General features: G+C 42.2%; 1 protein-coding gene across 3 annotated transcripts in view; it reads left to right on the top strand.

Annotated features, from left to right (window-relative positions):
* Positions 1 to 484: 484 nt before the first annotated feature.
* ATP8B4 (ATPase phospholipid transporting 8B4 (putative)) overlaps positions 485 to 12,510 on the top strand; it is a 257,660-nt gene continuing 245,634 nt past the window's right edge. Inside the window, exons 1-2 of one of the 3 annotated variants that reach the window (XM_038009971.2) lie at positions 485 to 1,076; positions 9,650 to 9,741. The gene's annotated coding sequence lies outside the window, so the exon portion shown is untranslated. Of the gene's footprint in view, positions 1,077 to 9,549; positions 9,742 to 12,510 lie in introns of those variants that run through there. The other 2 variants (XM_073012167.1, XM_073012166.1) reach the window with 2 other exon arrangements.

Raw genomic sequence — 12,510 nt, 5'->3', positions numbered from 1 at the left:
GTGTGAGGATGTTCCAGGAGAGTGGAGTTGACAGTGCGCAGGGGATTAGCTTGCTCTGGTGATAAAGACATGATTAAAATCTATTTGATTTCAGTACTTAACTGGCAAATCTGATGCAACTTCTGGAAAATTCCTAGATGGCTTCAGGTATATTTAAAAGAAGCCATATTCTTCCTTTTAAAAATAGATATGCACCAAAATATTTTATTTTCATCTAATCCCACTTTAACGACCAGAACCCCCTTAAAAGCAATTCCAAACTAAAAAATGTAAAACCGTTTCCTATGGGCATTTGTTCTTTGGTATCATCAGGGTTAATGTTTGCATCCTCTGTGCTGAAATTAAGGATGTTGGGAAAGAAGTGTCATTGCTTTGCCTACTAAATGTCTCTTGAGTATGCTTAGCTTTCATCCATAAGAGAGCTGAACTTCCCTTGTGATGATTAAAAAAAAAAAAAAAAATGACAAAAACCCACTGCTGATTCTTTCATCTCTGCAAAAGCAGGTGGGAACTGCAAAGAGATTTGCTTATCTTGCACAGTCAAGGGCTAGTAAAAGTTTGGTAAGCAGACCTGGTAGCTGGTGTCCCCTTCCACAGTTCATTTACATCCTTCTGAATTCTTGATTCCCATAGAGGAAGCCATCCTCAGAAGCCAGCCTCTTGGGATTTTCCTTTTGTTTCTCCAAGATTAACCAGTTCTGTCCTGTCAGAGGAGCAGGCAACTAGGGAAGGAGAGGCTCTTCAGGGCTTTCAGCATTTTTGCAAGGAGTGCTTTTCTCCCTCAATTCCTCACTGGTAGTGAAGCTGCTTTGTTGTAACGTCTTCCTCTTCTTCTGATGAGATGCTGATTCTGATTGCCATCTAGCAGCTTCCGGTGGTGGTAAGTGGTCAAGAGTGTTTTTCCGGGACTTGATCTCAGGTTTTCAAGAATACCCCCTAGAGACCCAGTCTGTGTTCTGTATCATCCCTCGAGCTTTCAGAGTAGCCTTGCTTTTCCCCTTGACATGGTCATGTTTGATCTTCCTGCACTGCTGGGAAATCTTCCTTTTGGGGGAGAGGATTAGGTCTGGGTTGAGGTGAGTAGATGGGTAGCATTCAATGGTTAGTGAGATGAAGTGGAAATTTAGCAGTGGGCTGGTTGGAACGATCTGTTTCTTTTCTCCAGATCCCTATTTTTTTTTTTGCTGTTTTCATCTTGGTGACTAAGGTTTCACAAATATTCTTTATTATTCTCCTTTTGTGAAAAAATAAATTTGGGGGAGTTAGTTGGAAATGGGAGATAGGACATTTTCTTTTTTGTTGTTTGAAATTTCTATTTTTTATTCTGTTAGCATGCCTATTAAATGACCAATGACAGTAGCATAAATGTGCATTTCTTCTTGGTTTGTAGGTCTTGTTCACTTCCTTTGGTAGTAGTTGGTTTTATTTTTTTCATGGAGTTTGTATCCAGTGCACCTATTCAATATATTGTTTATGGTCAATTTATGCTTTAGACATGAACAGTTTGCACTGAGCTAGCCCTCTGCGGTTTGAGGGTTATGTTTTCAGTGCTAAAATTTGTCTGAACAGAAAAAGGTATCCTTCTAGTTGTTTTGTTTATAGGCAAGAGAGTGTCTCGGGTCCCTGGTTAACAATTAGCTGTTTTGAAGAAAAGAAAACTGGTGAAAAACATTAATTGGAAGCCGAAGGCTTGTTAGAAAGGAAATGAGGAAATAGAGGTGTTCTTGTGGGATTACCAACACCTGTGCCCATGAAGCATCCCCCCTTTTACTCAGCTGTTGCTCCATGCTGGCCTTTACTGCAAAATGTAATCTCAGAGTGATTTCAGTTTTGATTTTTAAAATTTATTTTTTATTTTTTATGTGATGTGTAATAACTGCACATATTTATGGGGTACATGTGATATTTTGGTATATGCATACGATGTGCAATGATCAAATCAGGGCAATTAGCATATATATCACCTCAAACACTTATCATTTCTTTGTGTTGGGAACATTTCAAATCTGCTAGCTATTTTGAGATACAATAAATTAGCATTATCTATTGTCATCCTACTGTGTTATCAAATACTAGAATCTGTTCCTTCTATCTAACTATATGTTTGTACCCATTAACCAGCCTGTCTTCATCCCCTTCTTCCTCTTCCCCTTCCTAGCCTCTGGTAACCACCATTCTCCCTCTCTACCTTCATGAGATTAACTTTTTTAGCTCCCACATATGACAGAGGATATGTAATATTTATCTTTCTGTGCCTGGCTTATTTTGCTTAACATAATATCTTCCAGTTCCATCCACGTTGCTGCAAATGATAGAGTTTTATTCTTTTTCATGGCTGAATAATATTCCATTGTATATAAATACCACATTTAAAAATTTTATTCCTCAAGAATAAACATAATTGCTTCCATATCTTGGCTATTGTGAATAGTGCTGCAATAAACAAGGGAGTGCAGATATCTCTTCAATGTACTTATTTTATTTCTTTTGGATATATTCCCAGTAGTGGGATTGCTGAATCATATGGTGGATCTATTTTCACTTTTTTTGAGAAACCACAGAGTGATTTATTTTAACCTATATTGTGTCTGTATATTGTCTCTGCAGAAGTCTTTAAAAATGAGGGAACAAATGATTTTTTTGTATCCCTGGAGGATTTTTTTGTGGGTGGGAGAATTTATTTTGTTCATATGTGGCATATTGAATATTTTCATTTAGTGGGAAAAAAGTTAACTCACCATCTAAAAGTAAATTGGAAATTGTAGCTCTCATTGAAATTAAACTTAATGTATGTTTGGCTGGATACAGTGACTCACGCCTGTAATCCCAGCACTTTGGGAGGCTGAGGCGAGCGGATTACTTGAGGTCAGGAGTTCGAGACTACCCTGGCCAACATGGTGAAACCCCGTCTCTACTAAAAATACAAAAATTTGCCAGGCATGGTGGCGCATGCCTGTAATCCCAACTACTCAGGAGGCTGAGGCAGGAGAATTGCCTGAACCGTGTGGTGGAGGTTGCAGTGAGCTGAGATCAGGCCACTGCACTCCAGCCTGGGTGACAGAGCGAGACTCTGTCTCTAAAAAAAAATATAAAATAAAAAAATAAATAAAAAACAAAACTTAATGTGTGTAATCTAGATTCTTGTATAGCATGAGTAAGAATTAGAAACAAGTATTTATTTTTAGAATTTCTCATGAAAAGATATTAAAAAATGGTAACCCCCTAGCAACATTATATATTTCAAATATAATACAAATTCTTGTTAAATATTACATATTGATTGTTATGTTTTTGGAAACATGTTCCTTCCTTTAAAGCTACCTTGCTTTTCTTTCTCCTTTTATTTGCTCAACTGAAATTTGAGTACCTACCCAGTGCCAGGCACTGTGCTAGATGCCTGGGGGAAGAGGTCACAGAGCGAGGGCCACAGCATTTCATTTCAATGGATCCTTCTCTGACCTTTCTTTTGCAGTTGAGCGCCCTCTAGAGTTCTGTCCTTGTTCCTCATCCTGTCTTTTCCTCACCTCTCCTTGTTCTTTCTGGGTGAGGTCATTCATTCCCCTTGACTTCACTCCTTCCTTATATGTTGATGATTCCAAGTCTACAAATCTGTTTGTCTTTTGTGCTGTGAAGATGTTTTCAATGATCAAGAGGTATTTTAAGCCTACATTTTCAAACTAAATTCATTATTCTTTCATCCCAAAAAAATTTCTTCTGCCCCTCCACCTTCTCCTCCTTTTCCCTTCACTGCTGTATTTATCATCATAGTGGCACCTCTATTCCCTCAGAGTCCCAAGGCAAAAACCTGGAAGTCACCCCAGATTCCTCCTTGTTCTGCATCCAAACACACAGACCGTTTATTTTATTTTGAAAAGACGGGATCTCACTATGTTGCCTAGGCTGGTCTCTAACTCCTGGGCTCAAGCAATCCATCTGCCTCAGCCTTCCAGCTGGGATTACAGGCATGAGCCACCATGTCTGGCCCATACAGATCATTTATCATTTATAAACTGCATATTTAACTATGGAAACATTTCTAGAATTCAGCCCCATTTGCCAGTTGTCATTGCTCCCCCATCTCCTTTTCTGCCAGCCCATACTGTGAGATTAACCTTCCTAAAATCTCTGACAGCCTGGACTGGCACAGAAAGACAAAAAGGAGCAAGGATAATGGAAAAGAGGGCTGAATTCTAATTGTGCCATTCTACTTAGATACCTCTTCTGTCTCCCTGCAACCTGCAGGAGCAACCACAGGATAACAGGAACCACATAAAATGGGGATAATGATAATTCCTGCTCATAGTTTTGGTGAGGACTGAATAAGACAACACACGTCAAGTGCTTAGCACAAGGCCAAGTCCCCAGTGAATGGCAGTGATGATGAGGACACTGATGAAGATGATCCTGTCTTTCAGAATCCAGCTCTTACCTTCCTTGCCAGCCCCATATCACTGCACATTCTTCCTGTGCCTGTATGATCTGCTTGCCATGACTATCACTGCTCCCCAAACCTTCCTTCCCTTTCATAACACTTGGCCTTTCCTCATGCTATTCCTTTAACTTGTCCTTGCCTTGTTTTGTTTAGCAAGCTCTTCCTTTCCTTTCAAAAGGACTCAACTCAGAATTGCCATCTGTGAGGTCTTCGCTGACTCTGCAAAGCAGGCTGGGTGACTGCATTCCCTCTGCCTCCATAGTTCTCCATCCCTCCTTCTACCATAGCCCTGCATTCATCATCCTTTTTAAAAATATTTATTTATTTATTTATTTTGAGACAGGGACTTGTGTGTCACCCAGGCTGGAGTGAAGTGGCGCAATCACAGCTCACTGCAACCTTGAGCTTCTGGGCTCAAGTGGTCCTCCCACTTTAGCCTCCCAGGCAATGGGACTGGAGGTGTGAGCCACCATGCCTGGCTAATTTTTTGTGTTGTTTGTAAAGACGGGGTTTCGCCATGTTTCCCAGACTGCTCTCAAACTCCTGGACTCAAGAGAGGAGATAGGGGGCATCTGCTTACCTTGGACTCCCAGAGTGTTGGGATTACAGGTGTGAGTCACTGCGCCTGGCCTACACTCACCGTTCGAATGGTCTTTTGTGTGTCTGTCTGCTCTCATCTTCCCCAGACTGTGGGCTTTCGAAAGACTGGAAATGAATTTTTGCCTCCCTCATGCCCAGCCCAGGTTAGATATAGACTAGGCACCTGATAAGTCTTTGATAATTGAATGTCAGTAGAGGGAGGAGATGGTTCTCAAATTTGGTAGGAGGTTTTCTCCATGTGGAGAGTTAAAAAAATACATTTTAAGAAAAATAAAAATAATAATCGCTTTCCCTTATTGAGTACTAACTTTGTGGCAGGAGGCGTTGAGCTAATTTCTTTATGGGAATGGATTGGTTTAGTTTTCCTAGTGATCCTATGAGTTGCTCTGAGTCCACAGAGGAGAAAACTGGAGCTTAGAAGGGAGGGGAACTTACTTGAGATTCTAGGGTTAACAGGAGCAAACTTGGGCGGCCTAACCCCAGCACTGGCGGAGCAAATAGGGAAGTGAGAAGAGGAAGGAAGATGGCCAAAGCAGGGTTGAGAGAAGAGGGACAGGATGAGGACAAGGAGGGGAAAATGAGAAAGAGACCAGCAAGAGCAGGCTAGGAAAGAGAAAAGAGAAGGAAAAGAGATTCCTAGGAAGGAAAAGAGAAAAGGAAAATAGAATGCATTTCTATAAGTGCTTCCATTGTTTCCTGAAGTTTTGATTGAAGTAACTCAGGAATAGAAAACCAAACATTGTATGTTCTCACTCTTAAGTGGGAGCTAAGCTATGAGGATGCAAAGGCATAAGAATGACACAGTGGACTTTACGGACTCAGGGGGAAAGGGTAGGAAGGGGGTGAGGAATAAAGGACTACAAATTGGGTGCAGTGTATACTACTCGAGTGATGGCTGCACCAAAATCTCACAGATCACCACTAAAGAACTTACTCATGTAACCAAACACTGTTTCCCAATAACCTATGGAAATAATAACAATAATAAAAAAAAAGAGGAAACCAGGAAACCAGGAGACCAAGAAGGAAAATGAACAGGGGATACGTGAGAGGAAGAAGGGCAGCTTTGAAATGTTGTGGCTGGGTAATGGCTGCATGACTAGAGTATAAAGAGACTCCTATATGGACATGACAACTCACAACAATTAACCTGCTATTTGTTATACAGGAAATATAACAATAATTTATTGTTGAGGCATGGTAATTGCATATACCTGTAGTTGCAAGCCATTTATAAATTTGGCCTTTTTTTTTTTTTTTTTTTTTTTTTTTTGAGATGGAGTTTTGCTCTGTTGCCCAGGCTGGAGTGCGGTGGTACGATCTCAGCTCACTGCAACCTCTGCCTACTGGGCTCAAGTGATTCTCCTGCCTCAGCCTCCCAAGTAGCTGGGACTACAGGCATGGGCCATCTCGCCCAGCTAATTTTTGTATTTTTAGTAGACATGGGGTGTCTCCGTGTTGGTCAGGCTGGTCTTGAACTCCTGAGCTCAGGTGATCCACCCGCCTCGGCCTCCCAAAGTGCTGGGATTACAGGTGTGAACCACCGTGCCCGGCCTTATAAATTTGACTTTTACACGCGCCCACACATACACACATACACAGATTTGCTTAATATTTTTTTTTACTTCTACTTTTGTACAGTTCCTACAATCTACAAGCACTGTGGCTGCTGTTGGCAGCTGTCACCAGTACCGAATAGAATTATCTCTAGTGCCCACCGTCACACTCACACTCAAAGCTGCACACGTTCAGGGCAGAAGCCTGGGCTTGTTCCTTTTCTCTCACTGGTCTTAGCTCTTAGGCTGAGATTTCTCTGCTTCATCTGGATCGCCAGTCTCTGGGGTCTCATAGCTGAGTTTCAGTTCCCCAATCCTACCTGATCCTCAAGGGACCAGCACTGGGGCTGCAGGTAGTATTTTGGGTTGGCAGGCAGGGATGCCTGTGGGTGTGATAGCAAGGTCACCCCTACATGGGTCCCAAGGTGGGAGGACTCTCTGAGGCTTTGCTCTTCAGGCTCTGGGAACCTAGGGCCAGAGGGAGGAAAGGGGAAGGGCTGGGCAGCTGGAGGAGAGACGGACTTGTTCCTTCCTCCTGTCATCCTTGCTTGCCATCCTCAGGCTGGGCTCCTGCTCAAGCCCACACTGGTGCAGCCCTCACAAGGAGCCTCTTCCTCTCCATGCTTCGTTGGGTTAGTCCTCAGAGAGATGTTGGGTTGGGATGGGAAGCAGGGGCCTTATTGAGAATTGTGAAGAAACGTTAGGGACACGGAAAGGAAACTGGGAGAGAAGGAGATGGAGTAAGAGGAGAAAAAGTAGACTGGGGAGGTGGAAATGAGGTGGAGGGAACACACTTTTACGGAGTGAACTGTTCATATCTGTGTACTTAACCTCACACAGCTTGGAGGAAGGCATTCCCATCTCCACTTTACAGATGTGGAGATTGAGTCTTAGGCAGGGTACGTGACTTGCTCAAAGTAATGCTAGATAGAAAGCCACTGAGCTGGGACTTGAACCTTGCTATTCTAAAAGTCTCTCCTGTGTAGAACTCTGTCTCCAAAGAGGAGAGGAGGCAAGCAGAACAGAACAGAGAAGGGAGCATAGAAAGAGATCTAGGGTTGGGTACATTGGGTATTGAGTCGGGGCTTGGGCATGTTCCATATTGGGTCCCTTTGTCTTTGGCCTGCTTTGTCCTGAGTCTTCAGAGAACTGGAGAACACCCACACCTAAAGGAAGTAGAAGATCCCCACCCTGGTGGGAACACTTCAGTTCCTCCCTAGGCTCTCAGATAGGAGACAGGCAGGGAGGGGCTCGCCTGGGCAGGTCTCCGGGCCAGCGAGGTGGACTGCCAAGGCTCTGCCTGTGCTTTTTCCTGGCCTCCACTGCTCCTGTCTCTTTCTCAACTGCCCTGGCTCCTTCCTTTTCCCGTTCTTTTCCAATCTCCTCTAATTCCTTTGCTTTTCTGTCACTCTACTTCATATCTTCAATCTTTCTCTTTCCACTGGCCCTAACCCCTCAGTTTACCACATGCCCCCTAGCTCCTCACTGCAAACACAGCTTCTGTTTAAGTCCCATCATCTGTTCACCCTTATGTCTGTTTATTTATTTATTTGTGTAGAGACAAATAAATAAATATTTATTTGCTCAGGCTGATCTAGAACTCCTGGATTCAAACAGTCCTCCTACTTCAGCCTCCCAAAGTGTTGGGATTACAGGCATAAGCCACCCTGCCCAGCCATTGTCTCCTTTCTTTTATTGCAGAATGTCTTAAAGGAGTTACACTCGCTGTCCTCATTTGTTCCTAATGTTTATGCAGAAACGTTGACAAAGAGACATCAATGGTCTGCCTTTAAGATAACTAATATCAAATGCACACTCTCATTATGTGCCCTGTCCCCAGGACCCACCCAGGTTGGCTCTGAGGTTTACAGAGCGTATTTGCCCCAGATTCTGTAATGAGTTAGTGGAAAAAGCAGGAATCCAAGAACAGGGTGTGTGGCCCCAAAGGACAGGCTTCTGACCACCATGTCCTGCTTCCCCATCCCCCTGAACAGCTCTGAGGGCTGTTCTCTTGGATGGCTTTTGGTGAGTTTACTATGGCCAGAGTGGGCCATTTGTCCTGTAGACTGTGGACTGTAATTCAATAGCACACCCAAAACAGATCTTTCTGGGGGCAGATTAACAGTAGCTCAGGAAACTGATGGTATAAAATAAGAATGACAATTTATTAATTTAAAATACATACTCTGTCAGGAGAACCAAAATGTTTACTCCAGCATGACAAGTGCATTCTTTCCCTGTGGGCAGGCTTCTGTGGGAAAGCAGATTATTATCAGCAGGTTGCTTGGTGAGCATGGAATCAGAGCAAGGGGAATTAGCTGTAATAACTTGATTGCTGTAAGGCCTCAGATCATTAAAGAGACTCTCCATTATAATCTTTTGCTTAAAGTGTTGCGTCACCTGCACCCAGATGTGCCCATTTTCACTGTAAGAAGAGACTTCCTTGTGGAAGGCTGATCTCTTCCTCACAGGATGCTTAAGTAGCAGTTCCAGCATGGAGGTCTTGTTAATCAATCTCAAGGTGTCTAAAACCAACTCTTTAATTTCCCTGCACAAACTGGCATCTTCTTTTGACTTTGCTATTTCTTGCATTAGAAAATTATTTTCCGTGACCAAGATTCAACACCTAAACCTGAAATGTAAAAAAAAAAATTATAGAAGTGCGAATTTCAATCTTTAAAACAAATATGCATTACTTTTTAAAATAAATTAATATATGTAAAGTCCTTAGCTATTATTTGCTACATTCCTCTCTCTACTTTCTCACTCTTCCCTTATTAAAAACAACCCTCTAGGATTTTCACATGAAGAAACTACCATTTTAATCCCTGGCATAAGATGAAGCTAAGGGAAAGATAAGACCCATCCAGCAGCTTTCCTTTTTCCATTTCCTCTACTTTGAGGCAGTTTTTAAGAAGGAGAACTTATTCTTGTAAATATTGTTTGCTTCAGTACTTGTAAAGGGTTAAATTTCAAAATCCTAAGTTCCTGCTTCTAGAGCTAGACTTGACTTTAGCAAACCTTTTTCTTTCAACTGATTTTGTTTACTCTATTTCCTTAGATCTTTACTGTTCCAAAAGTTCAACGAAAGATGACTTTTTCTTTACTCCGACAACCTTTAAAGGTGGAGCGAGTATCAGTGGTGGTATTTCGGTGAGTTGATAAATTTGCAAGAATGACAGGACTAAATGTTGCTTCTAGAGTTAAACTAGAATCTGCTACATTACTATGAGTCCTCTGTGAAGTATACCTGATTGCCATTGCTACTAGTAAAAGACTGGATTTGAGGAAACATGGACTTGAATGTCAATTCTTATTTTTTCGATGTTACTTTATGTTTTAGAGAGTGACAACACTTGACTAGGATCATTAATAAGAAACAACTTCTGGAAATCTTATAGAAATATTGTTTATTTCATGCAATAGTGATTATATAATTCCCATGACAGAATATTTTCTACACAAGGAAAAATGGCTAAAATTGAAAAATAGATTTATTCAGTATGTTCAAAATAAAAGGTTTCAAAGACACTTTGGAAGATGGTATTGGAGAAATTAACAATAGCAACATAGCTGTATGTTTTAAAAGTAATTTTAGGAAGAATATGGAAGAATATGACTTTGCTTTATGTTTGAATGTCTAGAAACTTTTAAAATGAGAAGTGCTAGCAGGAAGATCTAAAATAAGATAGAGAAGAGGTTACACGGATATTTTCTCCTTAGTTACCTTATATTACACAATTGTATTTAAGTTTGTCTTTGTTATCTGTTAGTACCAATCCCGCAAACCAATCTAGCAAACCGATAAGGACAAAGAAAGGATAAGCTGCCAAGTGCCTGGTACTTTGATTAGCTTTCTGAGAGATAAATGTCTTCTGTCTGCATTCTCATTGCCACTGTTTGGGTACAGAATCCCCTTTCTTTTTCATCTTGCTTAAAGGATTGTTCTTCTTTTCCTCTGCTCTGGGGACTCAGCCCATGAACACAGAACATGTTGACTTAGTCCCACTGGAGAATTTTCAAACCCTAACAAGTTGACTTAGAACTTGCTGATGAGCCTTTACCCTCTGGCCAAGTGGGGCCACCAGATACAGATGTCGTTGTCACAGAATTCATTCACCTGCCCAATACCATTTTGTATTTGTTGCTATGACTATTCTGTGAAACAAAAACAATTTTGTTTTTTGTTTGAGTATTTTGTGAAACAAAGAAATAACAAAGTCCTTCACCAATGAAAACTCACTTGTGTCTGTGGTATTTTTCACAGGAAGTCTTTACCGCCAAACATCCTTTTTGTGTATCTTCCTTTATAACTATAGTGCCTCCTCTCCCCAGATTTGCTCATTTTCTCTTCTTTCTTCTGCTCTTCAATTTGCCTGCAACACTCTTCCTATTGCTAACCCGGTTTTGCTCATGCTTTGAGGTTCTTCCCAGGCTGAAGATAAGGGTGTGTAAGAAGATAGGGACCAGAAAAAGGGAGGGAGCAGCCAAAAAAGCTGCAGCCACTCCAGCTTGAGAAGGCAGATCTGAAACATTTTGGGCCTGGGGACTGGGGTCTGGGATCCAGGGAGGGATAGTTACTAAAAGGAAAGTGTCTTTTAGCATTTGGAAGCCCTTCCTCCATTTCTTGTGGAAATTAATCTTTCATTCAACAAGTGTTTACTGAGCATTACTATGTGCCAGACAGGCATTAGATGCTAGAGATACAGCTATGGAGCCCTGTCCTAAAGGAGTTTGTGGAATAATAGAAAAATAGCCAATATAATAGAAAAATGTATTCTAGAGTGATCGGGGCTCTCACATGGGCAGTGCCAGGTTCTACGGGAACACACAGGAAATGCTCCTCCTATTTCTGATTTGGGGAGGTTGGAGAAGGCCTCCTAAAGGAAATGATATATGAGTTGCCATTGGACAGATGAAAAGGAGCTAGTCTGATAAAGGGAGTGGAGACAGATGGCTACAGGCAGAGGGAAGAGCATGTGTGAAGGCTCCCAAATGGAAAGAAGCTGAGTTGTATATTTCTAGAGTGCAGACATGAGGAGGTGCAGAGAAGCATGGGAACGGGGAAGGAGAGTGATGAGGAATCAGGCTGGAAAGATGAGCAGGGACCATGTTGCAGAAGGTCCTAGGAGTCATGTTACAGCTTTTTTCCTGAGGCCAACAAGAGGTGTTGGCAGGGTTTTTAGCAGGAATGTGACATGATGCCATTCTCCTTTCATAATGATGACTCTGGCTTTGATGTGGACACTGGTCTACAGGTGGCCACGCCTGGAACAAGGGAGGAACATAGCGGGAGAGCAAGCACTGGTCAGCAGGCATGTCCTGGAGATAACCCACTGCTTGGGGCTGGGGTGGGGGAGTAGACAGGTGGGGCTAGGAGGCATGGTCTTGGGCAGCCTTGCTGGCAGCTGATTGAAGGTGCGGAGGGAGCCACAGGGGAGTTACTGATGGAGTCATATATGATGACCTAGCCTTGCTTTTAGCAACATCTGGCAGCGACACCCCTATCTCCTTGCTTGGATTCATAAGTTTTAGTTACCTGGCCCCTATAAAACACTGGGTCCTGCAAAATATCAGTGACCCTGTTTGTCAGGCATACCCCAGGGGCCAGAAAAGGAAGAAATGGTCTCAGGCTTTTTAGACTTCTTGGTGATTTGTAGTGGAGAGTGCGTGTTGATGAACTTCCTCTGCAACCTCTTTTCTTGTAACTACTAAGCCATAAGTGTTGTTCTTCCCCTTCTCTGGTCACCATATGACTGACCAACTTCTTCTTTATGTACGTTGGCTGCATCCTGCCACACCACTTTCCTGAACAGGAAACAAACCAGTCATTTTTTTTTTCTAACTGAAAGAGCATGCGGTTAGTACCTCTGCCTGCACCGTCATGTGTTTGCAAAAGTGCGTTTATTTCCATGGTATTTT

The sequence above is a fragment of the Chlorocebus sabaeus genome, chromosome 26 (assembly GCF_047675955.1).
Source record: "Chlorocebus sabaeus isolate Y175 chromosome 26, mChlSab1.0.hap1, whole genome shotgun sequence".
In the NCBI taxonomy this organism is placed as follows: Eukaryota; Metazoa; Chordata; class Mammalia; order Primates; family Cercopithecidae; genus Chlorocebus; species Chlorocebus sabaeus.
The sequence above is the reverse complement of the archived record's forward strand: the minus strand, read 5'-3'. Positions and strand labels throughout refer to the sequence as shown.